Source organism: Penaeus monodon, chromosome 31 (assembly GCF_015228065.2).
Source record: "Penaeus monodon isolate SGIC_2016 chromosome 31, NSTDA_Pmon_1, whole genome shotgun sequence".
Taxonomy (NCBI): Eukaryota; Metazoa; Arthropoda; class Malacostraca; order Decapoda; family Penaeidae; genus Penaeus; species Penaeus monodon.
The window spans coordinates 20,951,146-20,951,345 of record NC_051416.1 but is presented as its reverse complement, the minus strand read 5'-3'; the positions used below and the strand labels follow the sequence as shown (position 1 = coordinate 20,951,345).

At 54.5% G+C, this 200-nt stretch overlaps 1 protein-coding gene across 1 annotated transcript in view; it reads left to right on the top strand.

Moving 5' to 3' along the window:
- Positions 1 to 113: 113 nt before the first annotated feature.
- Positions 114 to 200, top strand: part of LOC119593080 — a 15,867-nt gene continuing 15,780 nt past the window's right edge. Inside the window, exon 1 of the mRNA XM_037942003.1 lies at positions 114 to 191. The gene's annotated coding sequence lies outside the window, so the exon portion shown is untranslated. The remainder of the gene's footprint in view (positions 192 to 200) is intronic.

Here is a 200-nt window from a genome sequence, read left to right as displayed (position 1 = left end):
ATAGAGCACAGGTAACTTCTGTGAGCGTGTGCTTCAGGTCAGTGCCGGCCGCATCACATTGACACTGTGACCCCTGCAGTGTGATGGTCAGTGTGTTCTCAGACGCCGTGGGGGACACAGTACTTCGTGCTGGAATCCCTCGGCAGTCATTTGCTGTAGGGGCCCTGGCGATTCACAACTTGACTTCGAAGGTAAGATTG